This window comes from Felis catus, chromosome A3 (assembly GCF_018350175.1).
Source record: "Felis catus isolate Fca126 chromosome A3, F.catus_Fca126_mat1.0, whole genome shotgun sequence".
Taxonomy (NCBI): domain Eukaryota; kingdom Metazoa; phylum Chordata; class Mammalia; order Carnivora; family Felidae; genus Felis; species Felis catus.
The window spans coordinates 81,853,638-81,868,629 of NC_058370.1; the positions used below are offsets into that span (position 1 = coordinate 81,853,638).

Here is a 14,992-nt window from a genome sequence, read left to right on the forward strand (position 1 = left end):
AAGAGGTTTAAGTCACCCAGTTAGTATTAACAATAGCAGTGACAATAATGAGCTGCTCGAGCCTGGGAGAATAATACTCTCCTTTGACTGGGATTTCAGAATTTCTTAAGCTGTGCTGTCCAATAGAACTTTCTACAGTGATGGAAGTGCTCTGTAATCTGCACTGTCAAATATAATCTGTGCTATCCAATAGCCACTAGATGTGTGTGACTATTGAGTGTTGGAAATGTGGCTAGTGCAACTGAGGAACAAGATTCTTAACTTTATTAACTAATTAATTTAAGGTTAAATTTAAATAATGTATGTGTAGCTAATGGCTATTTAATGGACAGTGCTATTCTAAAGTGTTACGGATAGTCTTTTTGAGCAATTTCTTTACTTCATTCATCTATCTATCTATCTATCTATTTACATTCATTAATTCAATGAATATTGTTTGAGCACCTTATTTGTTTCAGGCATTAGGAGCATAATGGTGAGCAAAACTAACCCAAACCCTACCCTCATGGAGTTTATAGTGTCTTATGGAATAGATGAACACCAAGCAAATAATCACACGGCTGGTGGGAATTAGGAAAACATGAAGGTTGTAAGATTATCCCACGTGGGCAACTTTTCTGAGGAAATCCAGGCTTTTCAACCTCTTTAAAGTCTTCTGATTTTCCCCAAGGAAGTGACCGCTGACCTGGGACCTGAAAGCTGCTTGGCCCTATGAAAGGGATAGATTTTATCAGTTGACACTATAGAGATCAAGCGGGGTTGCCAGAAACACATTTAGAAAATTATCATATCAACATGTGTAAATAAAATCACGGTTTCTCTTTAGAAAGAAGAAGAAGAAGAATATCAGGAACTTGGTGTTACAGAAGCATTAAAGCCGTCAAAATTGCAAGTACGACCGTTGGTCAGAGGATATCCAGGGAGTTTCCAAGTCATTTTGTCTCCTTGCATAAAGTCAGAGACACTTTGAAGAACTTTTCTCTTAACATAAGGTGTAGAAAACACACACAAAAACACTCATGCACACACCTGGGTATAATAAAGAAGTTAGAAGTCACGTGAATTACATTTCTTTAAAGAAATATTTTAATATCCTTGGAAACCTAAACTGCTACTGAATACTATGTTTCTCATATAGACAAACTATGTCTTTTGCAAATATGCCATATGAAACAGTACTGATCTCTCCCATTAAAATACTTCCCAGTGCCCTAGGATGGTTATCTGTGAAATACATGATCTGAGGGTTCAGGAAATAAAGTTAACCAAAAGGAGCATAAATAGTGATCAGAAGAATCTAGTTTGCATGTAGAATTCCAATCTCCCTAAAAGTTCTAGTTGATAATCTAATTTAACCATGAAATGATAATTTGAAAATAATTATGTACTCTTAAATGAGAAGCCACTAAAGTGTGGCAGCACAGAATTAAAGTAGCATGTGACACTCTCTAATTTTACTTGCTGTAATTTTAATTTGGGGTTTGGAGTCAGGGTGGCAAAGCCTCTTCAAAACATCCTGATTCTGGTAAAATATCCAGGCAGAATAGCCAAGAAAAATACATTCTGTCATCCTCAGAAGAGTATAAGATTGTATCTACCACTTCCCCCAGTGCTATGTTTTATAATAAATCTGTCCAATTTTACGGAATGCTGCCAGGTGGCTGAGCTCTATCCTCCCCCCACCCCCCCACCCCCCACCGTTTACCTGATGTGCCTGCAGCTGAATTAGGCTAGGGGCATGACTCTATCAAAATTATATTGCACTTAATTAACAGAAATCCCTGCATAACACACCTATGGAACATTCTGGGGACACGTGCTATATAGAGCCATGAAGAACTCTTGGGTCAATGCAGTATTGAACGTTTTTATCTCGCCTACAAATATTGACACATATCCCTCCCTGAGCCTACATGTAAGATCTTCATGAGTGATCAGAGGGATGGAATACTGCCTCAAAATTCAAGTCTGCAGATATTGTGGAGCCCCTGAGCTTCACTGATTGGATTTTCGATTTTCTATAAAACCCACACTGACTATTTTCATCGGGACACGTATTCATTCTCTCTCCAGAGGTAGGCATTGGTACCAGGGCATTCCCTGAGTTATTACCCTATGCTTACTCTTTCTGACCTAGAGTTTTACATGAAGGAATTCTTGTTGCACAGTCTTCTGTGTGTGAAAGGAGAGGCGGGGAATAGTAGTGGTTAGGGAGGAGAGTTCTGCTTCTTTCACCACTGATCATCAATGGCCTATCTGTCCAGTCAGTCCTCCAGGCCCAAATCATTATATTATACATTTGTAGCCATTTACATGTAGTTTATTACCTAAGAAAATGATATGGTGAATACTTTTAACCTTTTTTTAAAAAAAAAACTTTTTTAAAGTTTATTTATTTTGAGGGATAGAGAGAGACAGAGTGTGAGCAGGGGAGGGTCAGAGTGAGAGGGAGGCACAGAATCCGAAGCAGTCTCCAGGCTCTGAGCTGTCAGCACAGAGCCGAATGTGGGGCTCGAACCCACGAACTGTGAGATCATGACCCGAGCCAAAGTCGGACGCTTAACCTACTGAGCCACCCAGGAGGCCCACTTTTAACCTTTTCGAATGTGGAATTTCAAACACATGCAGAAGTGGGGGTGAAGTTCTGTGTATCCCATCACTGAGCTTCCACAGATTAACTCACAGGTCTTATTTCATCTGCTTGCCTATCTACTCACTCCTTTCTGTATTATTTTGAAGCAAATTCATGAATAGTTCGCACCTGGATGGGGCTGTTAATCGAGGAGGGCACTTTCCCCCTACAGCCAACTTTGATCCTTCTCTTTCCAGGAGGAAGAAACTGCCATTCTTGAGACTCCCTAGCTTTTTATCTCTATTTTTTTTAGGACTTCTTACTTCTCGTCTGGAATTACTGATCTTTTGGTACATCTTACCTTTCTTATTGAACTTAAAGTCCCTTGAAGGAAAGACTTGGGATTAATTCATCTAACATTCAACATTCTTCTTCAAAAAGAAGAAATGTAAAAAGATGGGCTACAATGACTATAATTCAAATTCAGATCAAGATGGATCCACATCCAGCACCGGGAATTGGAGAAACAGACATCACTTTACTTTGTGATTTCATCTGGCTTTTGTTTATAGATCTTAAGTACAGACCTTGAGTGTCTTCCAAATGCCAATACAACTTTTAGGCAAAATATTTATCTTGAGTGGAATGATAAAGGAGCTGAATGGGGTAGAAGACGTATTGGTTATTTGTGATAATGTAGATAAAATAAGTGGTTTCACATAGCTATGTATTAATGTAAAACTGAAAATGGCAATCCACATTTTTCAGGAAATAGCAAAAGAAATTTGGAAAGGACAATTATCTTCCGTGGTGGAAGAAAATGGACTTTGGAGTCAGGTAGACCTGACTGCAAATCCCAGCCCTGCCTTTAACAAATTACTTAACCTCTCTGACCCTTACCTTCCTAATCTATAAAACTGGAAGAATTTGTCCTTGCTTCACAGGATTGTGAAGGATTAAATGAGATAGGATATGTGAAACCTCCCAGCACTGCCTGTCATATAGCTGGCACTCTTAGGTGTTTGGTAATAATACTAGCAATCATTTGTTGACAGCTTGTTGTATGATGGCACTGGATTAAGCAGGATACAAGTATTGTTCCAATTAATCCTCAGAGTAACATTGAGGACAGTGTTGATATTTTCATTTTGTGGGTAAGGAAATTGAGGTCTAAAATATTAAGTAACTTGCTTAAGGTCACACTAACTATTAAGAGGTGGAGTTGGGGTTTGGAGACTTGAACCTGGGTCTTTTTGATTCTAAAGAGGAATTCTTTGTAATTATTGTGCCACCTAACTTTCTTTCATTAATTTTTGTTTGGAAATTTTTCATGGAATGGGGCTTTTCTTAAAACTTTAAGGGAAATGTATCTTCTTTCAATCACTTATCAACGCTGTAATCATATATAACAGAACAGGAGAAATGTGCAGCTTCGAAAAATTGGGAATTTTTGAAAGCAGAAGATGGAACATTCCATTAATAATGGAAGAATGAACATAAGACCATATTCATTTTTATTTTAATGCTTATAAGAATAGTGATCTTATAGAAAATTAATACATTTACTTAAGGCATGTAGAATATACAGAGGCTTTTTGTTAACACTAATTTTAGTGATGTGGGAGGAAAATACACCTAGAAGCATAACTTTCAGAAGACACCAACAAAAATAGTAGCATCAGGGGCGTCTGGGTGGCTCAGTCAGTTAAATGTCCCACTCTTGATTTTGGCTCAGGTCATGATCTCATGGTCATGAGATCGAGCCTCGCATCAGGATTCCTGCTGGGTGTAGAGCCTGTTTAAGATTCTATCTCTCTCTTTGCCCCCCCCCCCCCGCCCACCCTCAGGGAAAAAAAAAAGAAAAAAGAAAAAGAAATAGCAGCATCAAACACATATAAAATTTACAAAATTTGGAAGATCTTAAGTTAAAAAGTTAATATTAGTAAAGTGTATAGAACAGTGCTTGATACATAATGAACGTGGATTAGGCATTTGTTGGATAACATGAAGGATGAGGTGTAAAAAACCTAATATAGTAAGTCACTCAGAATCTGAGGCAGTGTCCAGTGCTTAATTAAGTCTTGGGAAAACACTAGCACATCTCTAAGAGGGTATATGTTTTCTTCTCCTTCTTATTAGAAGTTCTGGCATTTCTTAAATTTTTTAGTTCCATTGGTTTTCCCAGTACAAAAGCCTAGGGCTTCCATTAAAATATTCAGGTTGTCTATTGCAAGTTGTTGTCACTATCCTCTTTGAATAAAAATATTTAAAGGGTTTGTTCTTCTAGAAAGTGCAGTCTAGCCTGAAAACCTGTCTTTAAGGTTGAGCTGGAGTGGCTGGTCCCTACAAATTTCCACATGCTGAACACAGATTTACCATAGTAAAGAAAAATCTGAGTCAAGTGTCTGAAGAACAGGGTGTGATTTAGCTAAAATTGCCAATTTTGTTACAGCATGTTTGGAAAAGTTGCCCCCGAACCGGCTGTCATGAGTATTTCTTAAATTAAAATAATTCCCACTGAGTCTTTTGAAAGTAAATAGTTGGTGTCCAAGAATCTCCCAGAAGAAGCCATTGTAAAGTCTCACCAGGACAGGCACCTTTGTCTGTGGCACTTACCACTGCATGCTCAGGGCCTGGCACCTGGCAGACACCATCAATCTGTGTTGACTGTGGAATGAAGAGAAATTATTTATGCCACAGTTCAGCTCTACCAGGAGCCTGGCTTTGTGCTTCCTCTTACAGTTAAAGCTTCCCCTAAGCAGGCTCCCAAACTCCTGAATATTACAGTAAACATCCTCAAATAAGTTTGGGATAATAGCCTCAAGATGGTCCAAGATAAACCTGCTCTAGCATTGACTCATCTTAAAACTCTCCATGGATTTGGCTTTGGCAGAGATAAGGCAGACCCCAAGATGGTCTCAAGTGGACACAGGCTGAATAGAACAATTGCTGCCTCCTGTTCCCTTTGACACAAGTATTTGGTGGGGTGCGGAGCAGAGGAGGACAGTATGTTTACTGTTCGTGGACAGGCTCTTTTCTCTCTTATCCTGTAGGCTTTGGAAGCTAATGACAATTGATACTGCGGGGTCCTCAAGGTAGGACACACAGGTCTGATATCCTATATCCGTGGGTATTCACATAAGGGGAAAGAGGAAGTCGCAGTGGTCACTTGTGTTTACTAGAAATGGTGCTCGGTGTCCTGGCAGTGCTCTGTCAGTGTGCTTTGGCTTGGGTGTGGGCTGGGCAACACCCCACCAAGAGGTCCTTGAGGGAGGAAGGCTTGAGGGGAGGGGCAGTGTGATAGACGAGCCACCAGACTGGAACACAAGTCCAAATATATCCATCTTGTCCTTGTCTCATCTGAAAAACATTTGAGGAATTAAGTTACTCCTGCACTGTTAGTGTGCCTTGGTTTCCCCAAGTTTAGCCAAGGGCAGAGTACATTATACCCTAGGGGCTGCTGCTTGCAGCAGGAGATAATGCTCTTGTATGCATCACTAAGCACAGCATGAAATTAGTCCCCAAAGGGAGGAGGCATGACCAATGCGTGTCAGATGTTGAGGCTTTCTGTGTGACTCCAGCCAGGGGCAGGGATGTGGCTACCAGGAACACAGGATCTGGGGAGACAAAGGAGCTTGAAGGCAACCAGGGCTCCAGGCTAACCCCACAGTATAAAATGCATGGGGTGGGGGTAGGAAGGAGGGCTAGTGGGAGGCAGTGCAGTAACAGCGAGGGAAGGGGAGCTCTTGTGAACCGGCTTGGCCACTCGCCAGAGTGTGACGTGTTGTAAGTTAACCTTTCTGGGCTTCACTATCCTCATTTGTAAAGTGGGGATAATGAGAGTACCTATGTCACCAGGTTGTTAAGAAGTGCAAATTAATACATGGAAAACATATAGGTTTGCACCTGGCCAAAACCCAAAACGGTCAAAAAACATTAGGTCTTGTTATCTGCAGCTCAGGCTTGCTTTTATGATGTGGTTTCATTCGTTTATCTACAGTTCGTGCCCTGGGAATATAGAAGTTCCCCTGGGTATCCCTTCGTAGTTCGAATAAAATCAGGTAAACTTTAAGGGTGGTGATCCTTAAGAAATGTCCTTAAGAAGGATTACACCTGCCATTAAGCCTGAATTATTTGGCTAATTCAATGTTACAAATAACAAAAAGAATGAAACAATAGGCTTTCCTTACGTCTACACCAATTTGATAACATAATAGGACATTTAGTGGCTCACGGTCTCACTTGCTCAAAAAAAAAAAGGCAATTGAAGAACTTGACAAAGGAGACAGTACACATCTTGAGAGAGTCCTTTTCTCCTGCAGGAATACATTCTCATTAGGTCCTGGGTCAGTCTGCATCTGGGATTTGGGAGCGAGTGCTGGCTTGAGGCAGACCTCTGTACCAATGTACAAGAGGATCTGATTAAAAAGCTCATGGGAAGAGGAAAGATGCTGTGAGCTTTCAAATAACTACACAGATCTGAAAATCAATGTGTGATCTAGGCCAGGTCATGCCTTTGAGAAACACAGGGGATAAGTTATTGTGAAATATAAGTGTATAAGTGTCACGTCACCTGGCCCAGTAGGAGGAAGGGGGGAAAAATGTAAAAAAATCCTGGGGTGTAAATGTCAATTTAAATCCTACAGCGAGGGGGTACCCAATAACCTTTTAGGTTACTTTTCACTATCTCTTACCACAGGAATCAAAACCCTTGATACAAGGTCATTTTAAATGAAAACCATGAATAACGCAGAGGCATAATTATTATAGCCTCAACATTAATCACACCAAACAAATTTTTATAGACTCAACTAGTTTGGGTCAAGAAGAAAAAATCCATAGTGTAACCTGAGGGAGGGACTAATACTTGAATGACTGGAAGGTCATTATTCTGTAGGGTTTCTTCTATAATCAGTCTATGATTAGTAGGTCCCTGATAGAAATTAACTCTGAAAAAAAGCATCCTTGGGAATCTGGGTTTTAATGCAGAGTTTTGTAAGCTCATACAATGGGCAGTGGCCTAAGGAACGGAACTGGCTAAATTGAAGTGGAGTTGTTACCAAACCGTTTGAGTTCAACCTTAGTTTACCTCTTATTAAATAGGCAATTTGTTTTCTGGACAAATAATGTGAATGCTTCATAAATGGAACAAATTAAAGTTATACATTAAATTGCTATAGTTAATAAAGAAGGAAAGAATTAAAAGGGAAAGAAAAAAACTTGAACTTGCAAGTTTAGAATCAGAATCTTGGAGGCTGGATCTTGCCTATCAGTGATGGTGTGATCCTGAATAGGCAACTTAGCTTCCCCATGTAAGGATTTGAGCAAATCACTTCATCTTTCTGCTATAAATTAGGAACACTTTATGAGCATTTTGTCAATGTCTACAGAGCAAAAACCAAAGAAATGATTGTGGATTATTTGGTTTAGGTGATCAGTGAAGTGACAGAAAAAACCAGCAGAGTCTGAGGTTTATTGTGCTTGACTTGCCTGCCTCGATTACTTACGTGGCCTTAATTAGCCAGCTTGGTGTGGACTTCCCTTCATTTTATACTCAGCAAATATGACTGCAGGGTTGTTTCCCTTGCCAGTGAAAATGAGCAATGTTTATATTAGTCAGATCTAAAGGAAATTTTTAAAAGATGACTAAAAACTAGAAAGTAGAACATCTTCATTTACTGAACTCCCACTTTCTATCTCCTTCTATCACCAAAGGATGACTCCCCACTCCCTTGGGTCACCAGCTTCTAGCTCAGTGCCTCTTAAATTTGACTCACTTTAGACTCACCTGGAGGGCTTGTTAAAACAGATGGCTGGGCTCCACCCCCAGAGTTTCTGATTAGTGGGTGTAGAATGGGACTGAGAATTTGCATTTCTAACAAGTTGCCAGTGATTGTTGATGTTGCCCATCCTGGGACCATACTTTGAGAACCACAGAGGAAATTGGCCTTCTGTCAGCTCCTGAATTTTGCCCTAGCATTCTCTCCTCCCCACCCCCAGCCTTTATCTCTGCTTTGGGCCATTGCTTCCATCACTGCATATCCCCAGTGGGATCCCTGGCCTCTAGCTGCTTCCTCTTCGTGGCCACTGCTGGAAGCCCATGGGAAGAAGGTTTAACTTCCCCACATCCCCTTTAATACAAGGTTTGTGTGTTTGTTTGTTTTTTATTTTGTTTAATATTTATTTATTTTTGAGACAGAAACGGAGCATGAGTGGGGGAGGGGAAGAGAGAGAGGGAGACACAGAATCTGAAGCAGGCTCCAGGCTCTGAGCTGTCAGCACAGAGCCCAACGTGGGGCTCGATCCCATGAACCATGAGATCATGACCTGAGCCGAAGTTGGATGCTTAACTGACTGAGCCACCCAGGTGCCCTGAGGTTTGCGTGTTTAATGGAAAGATAGAAATACAGTAAAACCTTGGTTTGCAAGCATAATTCATTCTGGAAACATGCTAGTAATCCAAAGCACTTGTATATCAAAGCAAATTTCAAGAACCGTTGGCTCAGTGTGACGTTGGGCATCGCGTACTACTTGTATTGCAAGACATCGCTCGTTTATCAAGTTAAAATTTATTAGAAATGTTTGCTCGTCTGCTGGAACACTTATAGAACAAGTTACTCACAATCCAAGGTTTTACTGTAACTAGAGGGAATTATGAACAGAAGTGGGTAATGTGAAACTGAAGCTGAGTTCTAGTACTCTGTTTCTTAGCATTTTTTTTATTATCACCCCCTTAAGGAGACTTAAAAAAAATTTTTTTAATGTCCCTCTCTCAGAGAGAGAGGGGGACAGAAGATCCGAAGCAGGCTCCAGGCTCTGTGCTAACAGCAGCAAGCCCCATGCAGGGCTCAAACCCATAAACTGCGAGATCATGACTTGAGCCAAAGTTGGATGCTTAAACAACTGAGCCACCCAGGCACCCCCCACCAAGGAGACCTTCTGGACCTTTTTTTCTCCAACTCACACCCCACCCCATCCCTCATTCCTGCCCATAATATTTAAACACCATGATACACTGTATACCTGTTTATTCACCACAGCCTTTTGGAGAGCTACAAACCACTGTAATATCTAAAAATTTTTTCATCCTCCAAAGACCAATTTTACCCCCTTGGGGTGTTACCATCCCTGCTGAAAACGCATCTTCTGGCAGAGCAAAGTAAAATCATTAAAGCAATTTAAACTGTCCATAAATTTTCTTTGTAGGCACACTTCAGTTCTTAACCTTGCTCTAGTGTTTCAAAGACTCTTCTTGTCTCTTCTTTCTGAGAGGGGCCATTCTTCAATTTTTCTAGTGCGTATGTCCAGTCCAGCTTTTCCCTGACTCTCTTTTTAAGAAAACCCCTTCCCATTTCTACCCCTCAGGTCTAAAAAGTGTGAGCAGGAAAGAGGAATGGTAAAGTCACCTAAGAAATCTAGAACCCTATGTTTTCCTTCTTAGTTCTCTGCCAACTGGACTCAGGGATGAAACTAACTGCCAAAGGGGAAAATTCTATTTATTTATTTAAAAATTTTTTTTTGGCATTTATTTATTTTTGAGAAACAGAGTGAGACAAAGCGTGAGCAGGGGAGGGGCAGAGAGAGAAGGAAACACAGAATCCGAAGCAGGCTCCAGGCTCTGAGCAAGGGGTCAGCACAGAGCCTGATGCGGGGCTTAAACCCACAAACTGTGAGATCGTGACCTGAGCCGAGCCACCCAGGCATGCCGGGGAAATTCTATTTAAACTGAGTACCAGATGCTTCTGTTTGTCTGAGGAGGTAGTCTAACGGTGCCACAACACCATTTCCCAAGGTCTGAGTTATTTAGTTAAGAACAGCCCCGTGGGAACTTCAGTAGGACAGTTAATAGCAGGCTCTAGCCCTCCAGGAAAGGTCCTCTCCACAGTTTCTTCACTGCTGGGATGTGCAAAAGTTTCCTATTCTTCCTGCAGGCTCTGTTCTGGGTGGGTGAATAGGAGAACATCTCTCCTTTACTCTCCTCCTTCCCACAACACACACACACACCACAAACACATACACGTGTGCAGGTGCCCATGAAGAAAAAGCAACAATTCTGAGACTAAGTAGGCTAAATTCAAATTAAGAGCAAGACCCCCCCTCCCCCGCCCAACTTTTTTCCCTTCTAAATACAACATAAATGCCCAAATCCCTGTGCCCACAAGGGAGATAGAATTTTACATTTTTCATGCAGAACACACTTTCAGTTCCTTTTTCCTGTCACCAGATAATGCCCTAACTCTTACCATGAGAAGCTCACTAGAACATCTTGCCAAACAACAGAACCCCCTGCTCCCACTAGAGCTCAGAAATCACAGCTTTCAAGATTTTCTTTACTTAGGAACATTATCTACTGGGCTCTACACGGAAGAGAGGAAGTTCAGGCCTTGTTATCGTCCCATCTAGAATAAACACCTGGAGATATATTATCAGGTGGTGGTGCTGGGAAAGTATTGTTCTTCTAGTCACATTTTTTTAAAAAATAGAAATCTGTTTTTATTGGGTTGGGATGTGGATTTCTGTACTTCTTCTAAATGGGAAATGGGAGAAATGTCATTTAATTCGTTGGATAAGATTTTATATCTGGCCCAGGTGATGGGTTGGCAGCTAACATGCAAAAAAGCAGAGGGCAGATGCTTGGATTGAAAACCACACCCCTGGTGGCCTAAGATGCTGGGTCCAGTACAATGGCCATCGCCTGCCTAATGAGTGACTCCAACTTCCTAGCCCAGAAAGGACTGTTGAGGTGCCCTAATGAGCTTTCTCATTATATATTGAGGAGTGAGATCCAGAGGGGTGACCTGGTTTGTCCAGGGTCAGCAAGGTGAAAAGGAAAAGAGCCAAAGATCAAACCCAAAGTCATCTCGTTCCTGCTTAGGTCGTTCTTTCCATCACGTCATATCTACTTCCTATGGTTCCTTCCTCTTCCTTTGTTGTAAGGTAGGATTCTGGTTTCTTACAGATACTAGTGAGATGTGTAAAGTCTCACAGTAGAGAAGTCTGAAAGGTCTGTCTGGGTTTAGATTCTAATTTTCTAAAAAGTCAAAGGAAACAGGATGACCTTTCTGGCTTCTGAATGTAAGGGTAAGGAGAGACCACAAAAGAAGCCTTCAGAGTTTTAGGAGGCTTCTCTACATTTTCAGGAGCCTCATAGTGAGAACTCCAAAACATTTGCCTGTGTTTGTCACATGACCAAAATGGAAACCAAGAAAGGAAAAAAGGAACCTAAGGGTGAAGTCTGGACAAAGATTTCCCTTGCTTTCTCAAGTTCCTCTTCTAGCATGTGAAGCTGTAAGAAACAAGATTCAGTGACATCAGCATTTTTGTTGAAAAGATAGAATTGGAGGGTATGTGAGAAGGGAATTAGCAGCCTGAAGGCACCCAACCTAGCAAATGCAACGTGGGCGTCCAGCAGCTAAATTAGTGGAAGCACCATCTGAATGTGGCCTTAGTTTCAGATTTGGGCCTAGATTCATCTGTAACTTGACCTAATTCACATTAACAAATACATAGTGAGTACTGATTATGTGTTGTGGGAAATAGGAAGCTGAACATGACATGGATCCTGCTTTCAAGGAGCTTATTATCTAGAAGGAAAGAGAAGGGCTGTATATAAATCACTAAGGTACAAGATAGAATGTGACTGTGCTAAGAAAGAGGTAAAAACAAGGTTGTCTGGGAGCCCTGGGCTATGGTGGCACAGAACTCTGGGCCAATATCTTATGCGTCTAGGCTACCATTAGGTTTAGAGAAGGCAGAAGTAGAAGGATTTGGATGGCAGTTAGTTGGGGTATTTAGTGATCAAGAGGTTATCAGATGACTGCAGAAGCAACCACTTTTGTTATTTGTGGTCATTGAGGCCAATTTTCAATTTTAGTCTATATATTTGCATCCCCAATTTTGTGAGGTCCTTCTTCCTACTCACAAGTCTGTGCTTTTAAATGGCCAACCATTTTTTTTTTCACTTGGGTAGGCGAGTTATTGCATGTGCAAATTCAGGGGTTTGGAGACAAACACAACTATGTTGGGGGTTGTGTTACCCCAAACTGGCAATGGACAATAGGCAACCTGTGAAAATCGTTACTAATGGTTTCCTTCTAAACTATCAAAACATAAAGTTTTATACTTGGTCTTTGGAACATGATAGAGTAAACATCTATCTTAGACAAGGAACACAGTAATTTTCTAAGTAGCGGATGCCTTGTTATTTGAGTAAGATCTATATTAATAACAACAACAACAACGAAAATAAAACCAAACCATGAGGTCCTGAATATTTTTTGGCCATTCCAATTTCAGCATAAGTGGGTCTCGAAATAAAGCCTAAACACGTCCAGGATAGGGAGTCTGAAATTTTGTGTGGCAGAAATGGTTAGGAGATCACCAAAAATTCATCCTCTCCCTTCCCTAGTGGAGTTGTTGTGGCCATTCAGGCAGAGGCTACATTTTTCACCACGACCCATTTCTCTGACTCCTTGCATTCAGGTGGTCATCAATAAATGTGACAGAAGGGATATGTGTCTCTTCTAGGGCCAGGCTTTTTAAAAGTGAGTGGAGGGGTGCCTAGATGGCTCAGTTGGTTGTGTCTGACTTTGGCTCAGGTCATGATCTCATGGTCTGTGAGTTCAAGCCCCGCGTCGGGCTCTGTGCTGACAGCTCAGAGCCTGGAGTCTGCTTCAGGTTCTGCGTGTGTGTGTCTCTCTCTGTCCCTCCCCTGCTTGTGCTCTCTCTCTCTCAAAAATAAATAAACATTAAAAAAAATAAAAAAATTAAAAGTGAGGGAGCTTCTTTCCATTCCTTCTTCCCCATCTGCTGGCTGCTTGCAGATGGTGGAACCACAAGATGGAAATAGCCTGGGTCTGAATGATCACAAGGAGGAAAGCTGCCTGGAAACCAGCAACACTTGTACTGAACTGCTATGTGAGTGAGAAACAAAATTCTATTGTTTGACAGATTGTGCTATTGCTCCCATCATTCTGCTGCTGCACAGCTACAGCAGGGGTCTTTGGTGGTGAGCCTCCCCGAAGGAAGATTGTACTTCCTGCTCACTGATACTGGACTTGGCCATATGACTTGCTCGGGCTAGTGAAATGTCAGCAGAATTGGTATAGACCACATGTGAGCAGAAACCGCAAGAGTTGTGGCATGACTCCACCATTATTCTTTGTCCCGCCCTGAGAACAGCAAGCTTCACGTAGAAGCTTTCAGTCTGGGTTCCAGATGAAGAACACATATGGGGCAGAGCTGCAACTAACACATAGTCAACATATACCATGAGCAAAAAATAAGCCTTTGCTGTTGATAATGGGGATTGTTTGTCATGGAAGAATAACCTAGGAAAGGCTGCCAGATATATTGTGCTAACCCATTAACATTTTGATAGTTATCTAGTATAGCATTAGTGTTACCCTAACTAGTATACTCTGAAATTAGAAGAACTGAGTGTGTGGAAAACTGTAGAGTGGGGAACAGTGAACAAGATATCATAAATCATCATTTTAAAGAATGGTTAAACACAAAATACTCTAATGGAATTAAAAGTTTTATTAAATATTAATTGACAATTCACAACCAGGTGAAACAGCAAACCAATAAAGTAATTTTCATTTTTTTTTGCCTCCAGTGTTTTATTTATTTATTTATTTATTTATTTTTTTGAGTTTCATTTTTTTTATATGAAATTTATTGACAAATTGGTTTCCATACAACACCCAGTGCTCATCCCAAAAGGTGCCCTCCTCAATACCCATCACCCACCCCCCCTCCCTCCCACCCCCCATCAACCCTCAGTTTGTTCTCAGTTTTTAAGAGTCTCTTATGCTTTGGCTCTCTCCCACTCTAACCTCTTTTTTTTTTTTCCTTCCCCTCCCCCATGGGTTTCTGTTAAGTTTCTCAGGATCCACATTAGAGTGAAAACATAAGGTATCTGTCTTTCTCTCAATAAAGTAATTTTCAAACACAAATTGGGTAACAAATCATTAAGCCAGTGGACCGACCACCTTCTGACTCCACTGAACTATCTGACTCCTCCTGACAATGGAAAGTTCTTGGCATATCAGAAGATGTAGGTTGAAGCCCAAAGAAAGAGATGATCCCACAAAGATTTCTATGTTCCTACAACCCCTCTATCTTTTCCTCCTCCTTTATGGAATGTCAGAGGAGAGGGATACCAGAGAGTGCAGACACGGTGGAAACAAAGGAACATTTCAACTTCTCATTTTTGCATGAGGCTGGACCCTTCACATGGCTGGTCTCTTCATATGAGGCTACAAAAATATGAGGCTCACTTTGAGGATCCAAGGCCCTCAGAGACAGGCATGCTGGGTGGGTGTGTGGGCACAGGGCATTGTGGGAAGAGGTAGAGAGGAAACTTGTGACAGAACCACAATGGTAGCACTACCCAGAGGTCCAACCAGCTAATAC

The 14,992-nt window shown here is 41.2% G+C and overlaps 1 long non-coding RNA gene across 2 annotated transcripts in view; it reads left to right on the top strand.

Moving 5' to 3' along the window:
- LOC111559823 overlaps positions 1 to 14,992 on the top strand; it is a 55,190-nt gene that overhangs the window by 32,700 nt on the left and 7,498 nt on the right. The window contains exon 4 of one of the 2 annotated variants that reach the window (XR_006595611.1): positions 827 to 1,211. The exons of the other annotated variant lie outside the window; for it this stretch is intronic. This is a non-coding gene — a long non-coding RNA (uncharacterized LOC111559823). Of the gene's footprint in view, positions 1 to 826; positions 1,212 to 14,992 lie in introns of those variants that run through there. 2 annotated transcript variants of the gene reach the window in all.